The sequence below is a fragment of the Periplaneta americana genome, chromosome 12 (genome assembly GCF_040183065.1).
Source record: "Periplaneta americana isolate PAMFEO1 chromosome 12, P.americana_PAMFEO1_priV1, whole genome shotgun sequence".
Lineage (NCBI taxonomy): Eukaryota > Metazoa > Arthropoda > Insecta > Blattodea > Blattidae > Periplaneta > Periplaneta americana.
The window spans coordinates 128,499,391-128,514,350 of NC_091128.1; the positions used below are offsets into that span (position 1 = coordinate 128,499,391).

Below are 14,960 nucleotides of genomic sequence, written 5' to 3' on the forward strand. Positions count from 1 at the left end.
TTTTATATTTTTGTTCTCATATTTTCCGATAATGGTATATCTCTAATGTGATAAGTTGAGCTATATATAAACATAATTTTCCTTACTGTGTATACTTAAAAATATTGTATTCATTGTATGCTTTGTACTGCACTATTGTATTACTACTATTAGTATTATTATTGCTATTAGGCCTGTTATTATTATTATTTTATTTATTATTATTATTAATATTATTATTATTAATATTATTATTATTAATATTATTATTATCATTACTATTCTATTTATTATTATTATTATTATTATTATTATTATTATTATTATTATTATTATCAATAATTCTTATTTTTTTATACTTTGTAGGCCTCATTTATTTTTGACCTGCTGTTCACATTTTATTATGCTTTTTTCTTTCTTTCTGTATGTTATATATTATGTCTGATTTCTTCTTACTTGTTGTTTACATTTTATTATTATTATCTTATTCAGTTTTGTGTGTACTTTGTAAATTTGTAGTGTTTCTATAACGCAGTTTTTACTCCTGGTTGAGTGTTAGAGAAGGCCGTATGGCCTTAACTCTGCCAGGTTAAATAAATCATTATTATTATTATTATTATTATTATTATTATATATATATGCCTAACTTGGAGTCAGGCCGTAAGGGAAAATATTGAAAGGAGGAAGGTTCGAACCGGTGCTGTGGATTGAATTCGGCGTAGCTCAGTGGTCAGAGCGCTTGGTACGTAGAACCAAGGACCCGGGTTCGATCCCCGGCGCCGCGCCGGAGCGAATTCTTCTCCTCAAATATTAATTGTCAATATTACAGATATTATTCTGTTTGACAAATTGATAAATCTATAATATTCTTATTATTTTCGTTTTTATTGCTGTACATCTCACTAAGATTGAATATTTTAAAGCTTATATCTGACATCTTTTCTCTTTTAGTTGTGTGAAAAGCTATAATTTGCAATACTGCAAAATATCTTCATTTTACTTCTTCTTAGATCGTTATTGAATGCGTAAGATCTATGATAAAACAACAGTACAGACTGTATAATTTATTCTACAATGTTCGTACATTTAATTTCGTTGGTAAAGGCGACAGACTGTACGTAAGACTTAACGTAACTGGGCAGAATTTTTCAATTTAAGAATGGCTTGTGATTTTTTGGGACTCATGTCGTATTCATAAAATACATAGACTACATTGCTTCATATTGCTAGTCATGTATTTCCATTTTTATCGCAGTATCTCTCTCTCTCTCTCTCTCTCTCTCTCTCCATATGCCTCAGTGTCGCGGTATACGATCCCGTCGGGACGCATCATATTTCCTAAATTTAATTCATTCCATGTAGCAGGATGCCGTAATACGGTATGAATTTTATTATATAAACTGATGCATATTAAGTTATCTGTAGCACACTTTTATTAACGTGTGACTGTACTCTCCTCTTATGTTTTTCTTCTGAAGGAAATGGTTTCTGCTCTCAGGTACTTTGTAATTTAATTTTCCTTCGTGCTCTTAAGTTTACTGAGCGTATGTAATAGAAATAATATTTTCCTTCAATTTCATGAGACGTGTAGGTTAGAAAAATTAATTTTTACTTCCTCTTTGGAAGATATTTTTTTTGTCTCTCTCGACTCTTTTTAAAACAAACTGCTGGTCAGATATGAAATATTATTCTGCTCCGGTTGGCAGGGCCGATAATAATTCATGGTAGACCGATGAAAATGAGATAATGATTATGATAAATTGAACTGAAGGCAGAGAAGGCGAAACAGTACGCTGACCCAATACCATGTTATTTTTTTCTTTTCCACCAGAGGAATTACTGTAGACTTATATCCTTCTCTTTCTTATATTTTAATTTACGTGATTGGTCTACTTATGAGGTTAGTATATCGATAGCTAGGAAGTGATATCTCGTATCTACAAAAATGGTAATTTAGTTCAACCAGCGAATAGGGTTTATAAAGAATGGGCACTGAGCGAATTTTCCTGTGTTTTGTTTCTCTGTGCGCCAGCGTTTAGTTCCACTTTCAAGCGCTAGAGGTTAGTGTAATCAAGCATACGCTAAGATGATAATTGAGAACAGAATTGAGACACAGGATCCAAATATCGCCTACCTTATTGCATAATCCAGTAACACTTTGCTTCAAATAAATTCAAGTTAACAGCTTTTCCTTATTTCTCAGTGACAAACTAGTTGTAATAATAATATTTTATATTTCAGATATAATAAATTATATTATAAAATAATATAATACATTATAAAATTACGTATCGAATTCGTTTAATATTTGTATATAATATAATATAGGTATATGGTTTTACTTCTCGTAAGAGTTTTGTTTTTTCCATTTTCAGCGCTATCAAATCATTACATATTTTAATTGTTGTTGGGGTCAACGTCTCAACTGTCATTATAAAGGAACTCTAGAGTCTAGACATTACAGCTAATGACGGATTTATTATTTTATGGATCCAATTTATTTTATTTGAGTACATAATGTACCTAGATGTATTAATTATATGTGTTATATTTCCGCTGTGTCGATTGCTAGCTGGTGTGATGTCAGCGCCAACTCTAGGGAGAAAGCAGAATCTCACGCTTTAGCTGGCTTGAAGGTCATTGCAATCAGTCTGGCTACATCAAAGGTACCGGCGCGAAGTGTCCATTCTTTATAATCCCTATTCGCTGGTTCAACTACATTATTATTTTTATTATTATGTTCACAAAATTGGACAGTTAACTAATATTTTGTCCTCCAGTAGATGATCTTGCAAGGCAGAAACACATATAAAAGTTTGTGTATTTTATGAGAAATTAATTTTGAAAACTTTATCTGAAAATTCATATATATATGAGGTATCATTTCTTAACCATACTATCGATATGGCAATACTGTGTTACAGTGCCCGTTACCAGTTCGGTTTTTTTCTCATGGAATACGAATAATAAACGTTAAGTGAATTTCAAATTACACAAGAAAATTAAGTCGTCAGTTGCTAGAAAATATTGTCATATCATAGCGTTGTATTTATATATACTGGGAGCCGCAAAAGTCACTTGATAGTGAAGAAATAAGCCACTTGGTTTTGTATTTCACAATTTTATCACAGAGAAATTATAATTTTGTCATGATTTCTTGGTTTTACTGTCTCAAGAATTTTCAACTTATTATTCATTTATATTGTTTCTTAAATCATTGCAAGCTAGTTTTACATAAAAGTAGGCCCAAGTAGTTTTGTACTGTCAAATGACTTTTGCACCATTCTCTATATCATCATCATCATTATCATCATCCACTTTAAAGAGCTGGATCCTTCCATCCATTGTGTTTTGACTCTTATGATGATCTTTAAACCAAACTAGAATTCCTAGCTATGTGGCCAGCATGGCACAGGATTATCCTTAAAACAACACGACACCTACAAGGGATTTCTGTGGATGAGACATAAATGTCTATTCCCTAGCGAGAATCTAAATGAAACGATCATCACTTTTCGGGCTTCAGTCACACCAAAATAGAACATGATTTGACATAAACTGATTTAACAGTTAACACAACCCTATGTGGAGAGAATCATTTTAAAAAAATTCCATGTACCTACGAGTATTTATGGAAACAAAATAAGAACATATTATGTCAGAGTATTTTTTTCTTTATAAAAGATACCGCTTACTCAAAAGTTAAACTCTGCATTGTTCATGTATGCCTGAATATACTGTACTCAAGATTGGGGAATTCATACACATTATAGTTGCCTCGTATAATCTATTTTACAAATGTTCTCATAGGTAATCTTCATTGTTTACAAATGTTTAATAAACGATAGTCTTCAAAGTACCTCACAGAAATTAGTATAGTAAATTGAAGTCGGGTGATTTCGATGGCCATGATGTAACTGCGTCCAATCCACTGTTCAAGATATTATTCATCAAGATTGATGCGGCGAGAGAGGTGTATTGGAGCTCAATCGTGCATGGACAAGCCACAGAAACTCCGAGGAAACGATACCTGTCAGAGTCTTTCATTACATCTAGCAGGGGACACTAGGCGATATATGATATATTGAATAACGCCAAATTCTTTGAGAATGTGGGAAATTTATGTCAAAAGTTCGACAGATCAAGTTGGAACTGGTCGAGGAGGAGGTGTCCAAGGACGCAAGGGACAGTTTTCTTAATAGTGTTGCAATAGGTAATACTGTTGTTACTGGATTCAAATACGAGGGTCGTACTGAAAGTCATGAGCAACCCATTACTGTGTCACCCTAATCTACAGACTTTTCTGTCACTTTTCAACATAGCCTCCATTTCTTTGCACACATTTTCCCACCGTCCTGTAAGTTCGAAAATTTTATTGAGATACAAGTCCGTTTCAGCTTCCTGAAGACATTGACGTAGCGCTGGCCTCGCAGCTGTTCCTTTAGAGAACCGAAGAGATGGTAGACGGAAGCTGCCTAGTCGGTACTGTAGGGAGGATGCGGAAGAGTTTCCCAACAAACTGTCCTGATTTTCTCCATGGTGACACGAGTAATGTGAGGCTGCGCGATATCGTGATGCAGAATTATCTTCTTTTCAGGTCGTTTCTCGCGCAATGCACGACGGAGCTTCAAAAGTGTCTGGATATAGCGGACAGCATTTATAGTCTCTCTAGGTTCAGGAAATTCAACCAGAATGCATCACAGAACTCATCAACTCTTTCCTTGTTGCATTCCGTGAAGGAAGTTCGAGGGCGACCGCTACGAGCCTCATCTTGGATGCTCTTGTTCCTGTCTTTGAAATGTTTCACCCATCTCCTAACACTGCTGGCGCCCATGCACATATCTCCATATGCATGCTGAAGCCTGAGGTAAATTTCAGCAGATTTTTTCTCTTTAATAAGGAATTCAATGACAGCACGCTGTCGAAACGAATCGTCGTTGTCGACCATTTTTCAAACATTGTGATTACGTGTTGGAAGTTAATGACGTCACAATATTTCAATACATATTATAAAGTCTGTAGATTATTATCATATAGTTGTTTCTGTTACATTGTTGAAATTGGAATTATAGTAATGGGTTGCTCATGACTAGACTTCAGATTTTAGGTAAAAGCCTATTTTAATCTTTAAAAGATAAGTAAAGCATGCAAGTAAACGTTTCATATAAAAGTATGCCTAAAATTGGTATTTTAGTAGCACCTAAAAATGCCTATTTTGACCTATTAAGTACGTTTTATCTCTAATAATTCAAAACGCCCTTTCTTATTTTGAAAATTTGTATTTTAAATTCCAAATGTGTTCCTGGTTTTGTTGGAAATAAAGTACGGGATAAACCGGAGCAGGTTCTGCAGAGAAATGTAGGACTAAAGGACCTAGCAGGGAAGAAGATGGATTTACAATGTAACATTCCTGTCCAACTAGTGTCAAAATTGAAATACGCTCCTGTTACTTCAGTGGATGTAGAACTTTCATTTTCAGCATACAAATTTGTGTTGAGTGACAGACAACATTGCTTTTTAGTTGAAAATTTGGAAAAAAGTATCAGTAATTTATTGTGAAGCTAATTATGGAGATTAACGAACAAGACTTGGTAAGAATTGATTATATTTGACTTGTTTGTGTACTGAATTTATGTCTAAAACTTATTTTTCACATTTAATTGTTTAGTTTATGTATAACTAGTTAGATAGTTGTTCTTGTACTTTTAGCAGTAGTGGTGGTAACGGTGTATAAGCATTTAAAATTATTAAATTCTAGAAGTGAATTCCTGATGATTTGGAACATGTTTTTAAAGAAAACATTATTTCTTGTTTGAGCCTATTTTCAGTTCTTTAAAGACTATTTCCTACACTTTTAAGTCTATTTTAGGCACCTAAAATTACATTTTAATTGCCCAAAAATTCGTACCCTACTCATGACTTTCAGTACGACCCTCTGTAGGTAATAATAATAATAATAATAATAATAATAATAATAATAATACTAATAATAATTTATTTACTTAATCTGGCACAGCTAAGGCCAGTAGGCCTTTTCTTCCGCCCAGCCAGACTAAAATTCTAATTGAATACAATTGCTTACATAGTTATTACATTAATATCTAGACCATAAAACAACATGAAAGTAAGTAATGAAAGTTGGATAAGTAATGTTAGTGTGACAATAATAAACATTGGTAAGAAATAGTTATAATAATAATAATAATAACAATAATAATAATAATAATAATAATAATAATAATAATAATAATAATGAGATAATTTAGATATTTATCTGTGATATATATAACCATTAAACATTGAGAAACATGAAAAAGCTAATATTGTTAACAAGAATTGTTAGAAAAATATTTCGTTAGCCTATTCTTAAATTGGTTTGATGTCTGACAGTCCCTGACATTACTCGGTAGGGAATTCCAAAGTCGAGGAACAGCCACAGTGAAAGAAGATGAATATGAGGATGTTCGGTGGGAGGGAATGGATAATATTGAGGAGTGTTGTGATCGTGTATCTAGGTTATGATGGGTGGATAAATTTTGAAAACGAGACGCAAGATAGACAGGAGTGGAGAAATGCAATATGTGAAAGAGAAGGGAAAGACAGTGGATTTTCCTACGATCTTCTAGACGGAGCCAGGACAACATTTCGAGGGATGGTGTTACGTGATCAGCCCGGCGAATATTGCAGACGAAACGGACGCACATATTATGGACACGTTGTAGTCTCTGCGCCGAAGTAACGCTTAGGTCAGTAAGCAGAATATCACAGTAATCGAAGTGGGGCATCACGAGTGTTTGCACTAACAATTTTTTCATGGAAAATGGTAGAAAATTTTTCAATCGCCTAAACGAGTGGGTTAATGAGAATACTTTTCTGTAGGTATATTAGGAGTTAATGTTATTTTTCTCACCGTGTGTTTTTTTTTTTTTTGAAAAGTGTTAGTAGAACATTGTACTCGTATTTCTTTTAAAGTGTACATGGTTGTACCATTAATGGCAGTACAGGCTCGTGCGAAGACTCATACGAGTATGTGCATGTGTTTGTATCTATAAGGTCTGTGTATAAATAAATGGAATTCATTCAATCACTCATTCATTCATTCATATTAATTTATTTTATTTCATTTAGTGGTACAGCTTCAACATGTGTGTCCTTAAGAAGCGTAGATGAAGCCTTCTATTAGTCTTACAAGACAGCATTTGCAACCTCATGTTCATACGAACAGCTTTTATATTTCTTAATACTGTACATTAATACATACATATAGTTTCTAAGCATACGACTTATTCTGTAGATGACTGAGCCAATCCCGGAGCATTTCTGAAAATCAATACGAGATGAAAAGTCCCGCCTTCATCTGGGATTGAACCCAAGCTCTTTTGTTCTTATTCTGTTACTCTCCGACAGAGCCAACTTGCTTCCAGACCGTGTTAAAGAGAGCAGACGCTTAAAACAGGCATTAATGTTAGTAATCCTTACACTTATTGCTACACAATTGCTATAACACGAAGTGATCTAGAGGCTTGTGAATGAAACGTGAGCCGGACTGAAACAGACAAAAATAACCACAGAACAACACAGCCAACACTTGTGGGACTGTAACAAACACATGTACAATTGAAAACAATTTGAGCAGCTTGCGGTGTAATGGAGCATGGTTCTTTAATTATGGCACGTGAAGGAGAGGTCACGTGTGAACATTAAACACGCCACGTCTAGACTTACGGCTGATCAATTTTGAGATACACCTAAAAGTACAATTAAAATGTGTTTCCCCCAGAGCAGAAGTTTTATTGCTCTCTTGAATTCTCAGCAAATTAATTCAATTAGCGTTTACTTTTCCTGCCAGATATTAAGGTTAGAAACTATTACATGCACTTAGACTAGTTAGAGCATTAATATTCTTGTGAGAATGGAACCCATAGTTACTTGTACCTTGTACTGTTAAGGCCACATATTAGACGGTTCGTACACCACGGTCAACAGTTATCTAAAGATTTTATTATTATTATTATTATTATTATTATTATTATTATTATTATTATTATTATTATTATTATTATTTACTTACTGGCTTTTAAGGAACCCGGAGGTTCATTGCCGCCCTCACATAAGCCCGCCATTGGTCCCTATCCTGAGCAAGATTAATCCAGTCTCTATCATCATATCCCACCTCCCTCAAATCCATTTTAATATTATCCTCCCATCTACGTCTCGGCCTCCCCAAAGGTCTTTTACTCTATATGCATTTCGAGATTCTCCCATACGTGCTACATGCCCTGCCCATCTCAAACGTCTGGATTTAATGTTCCTAATTATGCCAGGTGAAGAATACAATGCGTGCAGATTATTATTATTATTATTATTATTATTATTATTATTATTATTATTATTATTATTATTATTATTATTATTATTATTATTGCTGTTGATCGATCAAAATATTTAATCGATTAATCGAGTTTTGATCAAGTTGAAAAAATGTTTTAATATATAGCCTACTGTAATACACAATTATTGTTAAATTTAACTTTTGTTCGGTGACGAGCATAAATATTAAATGTTTATGTTGTTATATTACAAAACAACTATTTTAATTACTTACTAACATATTTATTATGAGGTTTATATTATTTATTTCTCCGGGAATTTTTGAGACAAACATAAATAACAAAAAGTATGAAGACTCAGCTAGTTAATACTGCTTCATCCATGATTTTTTAAACATGTGAGTGCATTCACATGCTCCGAATTAAGTGCCGCTCTGCGTTTAGTAATAATGTTTCCTGCATCAATAAACACGAAAAAACGTTTTTTCTATCAAGCACTTCTCCACGATCATTCAATTTAAATCCAAACGTTTCACCGAGTTAATCTCTCAAATTCTGATATGGCATAATGGAGTTTACACTTTTCACAAACCAGAGAAAACTGATTTTTCTTCTTTATCAAACTAAACACACAAACTTCATATAAAAACTCGGTACAGAAACTGCAACTGCAAAAGTACAGCGGTCGAAACAGAAGACTGGCCCCTATTATAATCGAATTGCCAGATTTTAAAAAGAGAGGAAGGTAGTTACGCTCTCACTTGCACACAGTGTAGACATGGCTATTTTATAAGGGATGAGGGGGATGAATCCCAGAAAAGTATGCATTTCATATGCTAGGAAGATGAGCTGACAACAAGATGTAAGTTTTCTTGGAAAACCGTAAAACTTCATAAAGGTTTCGCATTGTGTTCCAACTTTCAATAGAGCTAGACTAGGTCACTGTCCTCATATCTCCATCCCTTTCTGAAGTGTTTGTGCAAATATTTTCCCTACGCTATCTGGTTTACAGTTAGAAAATAACAGTGCTATTGTGTTTTTAAGTAAGCAGTTTTTCGAGAGATAAATATTGTCGGAATTTTTAGTATGAGTTTGTATTAACAAAATAATAATTAGTATAAATTACAACCGATTAATTTTAATCGACTCGATTATTGGATTAAATACTTTTGACCGATTAATCTTACAGCAGAAATTGATCGATTAATCGATTAAATCCCACAACATTTATTATTATATTATTATTATTATTATTATTATTATTATTATTATTATTATTATTAACATATGCCATTTATCTTCTATATTTAGATGCATCGTATATGATGAGTAGGTCCCGGATTTTTATATAATATAATAAAGAGAAAAGCGCACAATGTGCAGAGTTTGAGATAAAACACTAACTTCCGCAGAATATGTACATAAAAATGTAGTAAATATGGGTAATATGTAATATTAACAAAATAAATAATTTAAAATCACTATCCATTAATGCATTAAGTTCACAAAAATGTCGTCACAATTTAACTGGCCAGTTGAAGTGGGAGGATGAGTCGATTTGCCATTTCTGCCCCATTGTATAGCTTGCAAATACAACTTGGTGTATCTGTAAATTCTGTTGTGCAAGGTGTACCACGTCCTGCGGTGTACCGAGTCCCCGAAAACGGTGACCGAACTTAGCACCGAAGACTAACCAACAACCTATCACACTTTTGCGTATTTCTTCTTTATTATTAAATACAACTTGTCTCTGCCATAATCTATGCTTTTTTCTTGGGCCTTAAGATTTCCTAGAAAAATACTTTTGTGTCGCACACATAATGGTATTTTTGACTACTTGACACCCGACGCAAACCCCTTGATAATAGCACAGTCTAGTATATACAGTCACGAAGCTCAATACGTAGTAAATGTGCATCCATAGATAGTTGCTAACCACTAGGATCGCTAATATCGCCTCATTACAGACAATGCGAAATAGTACCGGCAGAGACTATTATTCCTAGCAACCTCACAACTCAAGCTTCGTGACTGTATATACTAGATGTGCCAATAGACTGCTTTCATTTGACCATCCCAGATTCTGAGGAAGCATTAGTGCAAATGTATAAAGTTGAGGTAATCCGTGCTTTAGCTTTACAGACAAAAGAGTTGGTTTTATTTTTAAAAGAACTATTTCCTTAAGCCAAGTATTTTCTACAATTCGAACAAAACATAACGACGTCAGTTCAGTTATTAATTATAATTATTGTGTGATTTTAAGTTACCACTAACACCGGGGAAAGGGATAGGGTTGGAAGTGAATCCCGAAAAGACTAAGTATATGATTATGTCTCGTGATCAGAATATTCTACGAAATGGAACTATAAAAGTTGGAGATTTATCCTTCGAAGAGGTGGAAAAATTCAAATATCTTGGAGCAACAGTAACAAATATAAATGACACTCGGGAGGAAATTAAACGCAGAAGAAATATGGGAAATGCCTGTTATTATTCGGTTGAGAAGCTTTTGTCATCTAGTCTGCTGTCAAAAAATCTGAAAGTTAGAATTTATAAAACAATTATATTACCGGTTGTTCTGTATGGCTGTGAAACTTGGACTCTCACTTTGAGAAAGGAACAAAGATTGAGGGTTTTTGAGAATAAGGTTATTAGGAAAATATTTGGGGCTAAGAGGGATGAAGTTACAGGAGAATGGAGAAAGTTACACAACGCAGAGCTGCACGCATTGTATCCTTCATCTGACATAATTAGGAACATTAAATCCAGACGTTTGAGATTGGCAGGGCGTGTAGCTCGTATGGGTGAATCCAGAAACGCATATAGTGTGTTAGTTGGGAGGGAAAAAGACCTTTAGGGAGGCCGAGACGTAGATGGGAGGATAATATTAAAATGGATTTGAGGGAGGTGGGATATGATGGTAGAGACTGGATTAATCTTGCTCGCGGGCTTATGTGAGGGCGGCAATGAACCTCCGGGTTCCTTAAAAGCCAGTAAGTAAGTACCACCGGGGAGTTTGCCCATTTGCAGTGTAAATAAATACATAAATACATGATCTGTAAAAATGGTAAAAGAACGCGTTATTGAATTTATTGTAAAATTTGTATAGAAATGATGTCAGCTTTAGTCAGAAGGACAAGTTTTTTCGAATCATTTAACGACTGCATCGGCCATCTGCCAAATTATGAGACATGCTTAATGCCTGCAGTGCATCAGGAATAAACACTGTTCTCGCCCACAAAACACATGTTCTACTTCAGTGCCTACTTCTCTACTGTTCAAGTGCTCCCGAGGATTCAACAACCTCTTCAGTGGGTCACTTCCGCTTACTGCTCAACATATCTCCATACCATTTCGTGATACGATGTCATTGCTTGCAGTCTGAATATAAAATAGGTCAGCAGATGAATTTACCCACGTTCGTCTCAACATAGGCAGCATTTGCTAAGTTTGCCTGGATTGTAATGATAATGCAATTAACTTCATTTTAATAGGTTTATTTTACGACGCTTATCACCTGCTATGATTACCTAGCGTCTGAGTGAGATGATGTTGATAATGCCAGCGAAATGAGTCCATAGTCCAGCGACGAAAGTTACCCAGCATTTGCTCTTAATGGGTTGAGGGAAAACCCCGGTAAAACCTCAGATATATAACTTGTCAAAACCAGGATTTTTCACAGTCAGGCATGCTGTTAATCCACAGCGGTGGACAGTTGAAAATATAATTTACATAATCATCTACATTATCATCACCATCACTATCTGCTTCATTATCACTAGACTTTGGATTTTAGGTAAAAACCTATTTTAATCCTTAAAATATAAGTTCATAAAAACTTGCAAGTAGACTTGCAACTATGCCTAAAACTTGTATTTTAATAGCATCTAAAATGCCTATTTTGACGACAAAGCCTATTTTGACCTATTAAGTACGTTTTATCTCTAATAGGTCAAGATATCCATTTTTATTTCGAAAATTTGTATTTTAAATTCCAAAAGTGTTCCTGGTTCTGTTGGAAACAAAGTACGGGAGCAAGTTCTGCAGAGAAATGTAGAACTAAAGGACCTGCGTACTGCTTCAAATTTCCTAGCAGGAAAGAACACGGATTTACAATGTAACATTCCTGTCCAACTAGTGTCAAAATTGGAATACGCTCCTGTTACTTCAGTGGATGTGGAGCGTTCATTTTCAGCATGCATTGCTTTTTAGTTCAAAATTTAGAAAAAGTATTAGTAATTTATTGTGAAACTAATTATGGACATTAACGGACAAGGCTTGGTAAAAAATTGATTATATTTGACTTGTTTGTGTACTGAATTTATGTCTAAAACTTATTTTTCACATTTAATTGTTTAGTTTATGTATAACTAGTTAGATATGTGTTGTTCTTATACTTTTAGTAGACCTAGTAGTGGTGGTAACGGGTAAAAGCATTTAAAGTTATTAAATTCTAGAAATGCATTCCTGATGATTTGGTACATGTTTTTAAAGAAAACATTATTTTTTGTTGGACCCTATTTTCAGACTATTTTCTACACTTTTAAGCCTATTTTAGGCACCTAAAATTACATTTTAACGATCTAAAAATCCGTACTCTAATTATCACTGTCCATGTCAGGGGTCGTCAGCACAGAGCACGCTGGGGCTAGCGTCTCTTACCCGCGGAAAACGCAGTGTACCATGGTGCACTCGTAGCTGCTAGCGGGTATGCACTCTCTTCCTGCTGCACGACGGTGCACCGGGACAGCACCGCTTACCCTTTGCACATTTAAGCGAGTGCTGACGACCACTGGTCTATGTCATAATTATTAATACCATTACAACTTCCCATAGCATCGTATTTATAGGACAAACTTGGCTAATTTCGTGATATTCCTCTTTAAATTTATCACGAAATTATACCAACGACAAATTAATGTAACTTTGACTCTATAGTATAAATGGCAGAAGATGTACTATAACATAGATTTTGTTTACTGCGCTCTTGCAGTGTCGTGAGCGGATGTTTTGGAAATTACTTGAAGTGTTGTGAGATCTATGACTTTGAATTCGTTTTGAGTATCAATTGCATCGTTGTCTCGACTAGGCCTCTTGGAGTGAGGAAACAATTATGAAGTAATTATTTAACGAGAATTCTCCGTCTTGTTAAATTTAAATGCGGGGAGAATAAAGTCAGAAATGAAAAGAAATATTAAATTTTTATTTCATATCCCTAATATCCTTACAATCCCAACCATGATTACAGTAACAACCACGATGAGCATAATGGCTTCATGTATTTTCAGAAATTCGATAAATTCCTTGTCACTTTTTTTTCCTCATTTTCCTTTCGCTTTAGAATCACAGTTTACAGTGAAACTCTGTATTTACATTCTGTGTAAAATACCCATGCTTGATAGTGTTATGAATAAAATTGAATTCCTATACAACATTGAATTCTTTCGTTTTGCTGTTTTATCGTCACTGAAATATCATATTCGCTTTTTGTGACATAATCTTGGATGGATTAACAATTACATACGTAAATGGATTTACAGTACATTTTCATTATAAACTGCAATTTTGTATTTCAAAGAACACGTTAATGTATGTTGGTTATCTCTCTAGTGTTACGTTTAAACAGCTAGTAATCAATTTTGTGTACCCCATTTAGTTTAATATACAATTAGTCTTGCACTATGTTTTTCCAGCGACATGTTTCACTAATTACTGCAATATTTCTACTGTATATTGTCATCCTATGTTATCTCTACGAAATGTAACAGAGGTGTTGATGGTGGTGGTAGAGGTGGTTCTGGTTATTGGTGGTAATGATAATATTGGAGGTACCAGTTGTAGTTGTCATTGAAGAATCAAAATTCAAAATATATCATCATCATCATCATCATCATCATCATCATCATCATATATTGCACCTTTTACGTGCAAGACCCTTTCTGTCTCGCACCAACGTTTAGGCCTATAATGGCTCAACCACAAGAGATCTATTCTTCCCCGATGTACATAGTTAAAGTGCACAATATTTATACCTGATTTCATACTCACACAATTTGTATCCGGCCATGGTAAATTTCTTTCATATTTCAGGAGATTGCATATTAATGTAGAGAACGGAAATGAATGCGTTTGTGGAAGTGAACAAACAGTAGAACATTTGTTATTTGATTGCCCACTTTATGGATATAGACGATACAGCATTGCAATTCACCTAAATAAATGTAATATGAGCTACAATAAGCCATTGTTCTACATTTTCAGTAGAAATTGTTATCGCAAAATATTCATTAATTTTATTAACCACATCAATAGAACATTGCAAGTGTCAATATTGTTCTTGTATTGTGTGTATTATTAAAAAAAAATTAACCCTAAAGTAATATGAATTGTCCATCTATGCTATGCTATAAAAGGGTGTGTGTAAATTACAAATTTACTTGGGTATGAAATATTTGTTTGTATGATTATGTCTGTATATTCCACATTGCTCTAGTATGTATAATAATATTTGTTGACTTATGGACGCTATATGTATTATTTCATGCCAAATTCTATGTTATTGTTATTCAATTATATTTTGTATCTACAGATATCATTTTTTAATATATTTTGTATAATTAAGCGCTTTCTTTTATGATTGATGTAGACTTC

General features: G+C 34.0%; 1 protein-coding gene across 3 annotated transcripts in view; it reads right to left on the reverse strand.

Annotated features, from left to right (window-relative positions):
- LUBEL (Linear Ubiquitin E3 ligase) overlaps positions 1 to 14,960 on the reverse strand; it is a 284,647-nt gene that overhangs the window by 213,020 nt on the left and 56,667 nt on the right. The gene's annotated exons all lie outside the window — the stretch shown is intronic.